Raw genomic sequence first — 800 nt, forward strand, 5'->3', positions numbered from 1 at the left:
GCCCTCTATGGGGTCGCACAGAGTCGGACACAACTGAAGTGACTTAGCAGCAGCAGCAGCAGCAGGCATATGTTGACAGTCTTAATTCACAGTGTACTGCATGCAATGATGGCTTGCAATGGGACACAATGTTTTTCAATCCTATCAGGACACTGACTTGCAAAAAAAAAAAAAAAAAGTCAACATTTGGAGTCTGAAGGTGGGTCTGAGTGTGGTCTGTCTTTGTCATGACGGACCCAATGGAAGGGATCCTGGACATTCTGCTGGCCACAGAGATCAGAATGCGGCCCGGGAGCCCACACATGGAGAAGACGGGGTTCTCTTGGGCTGTGCACCCCCCACCGCCTAACGCCCAGCAAGGAGCCTGAGATGCCGGGTGGGGTGGGGAGTAGTTAGTGAGTTACACAGTTGACAGGTGCACACGACATCCATGCTGCCGGAGCAACTATTTGTAACTTTCGTGGGTCCAAGGAACCCTCTGAAAGTCTGATGAAACCCAGGACCTTCTCAGAAGAATTCCATTGCCCCACCCATCCATGCACATTTTCCCCTAAAGAGCCCCCGGGAGTCCACAGACCCCACGGTGAAGCCTCTGGCCCAAGGCGGGCACTGGCACTTTCTAGCGTCTATCTTGAATTCCGTCCCTGGCCCCGCGGAGCACCTGAAGCCCCGCCTGGGGCGCAGACTGGCTGTGGGGCGTGGACGGTGGCCTCACTTCGCCTCCTTCCGTTCCGGGGACCCGAGTGGTCCAGTCGGAGCGGGGCGGGGACCAGGAGGCGGGCCGCACCTGAGGACACCCG

This window comes from Bison bison, unplaced genomic scaffold, assembly GCF_000754665.1.
Source record: "Bison bison bison isolate TAMUID 2011002044 unplaced genomic scaffold, Bison_UMD1.0 scf7180017864491, whole genome shotgun sequence".
In the NCBI taxonomy this organism is placed as follows: domain Eukaryota; kingdom Metazoa; phylum Chordata; class Mammalia; order Artiodactyla; family Bovidae; genus Bison; species Bison bison.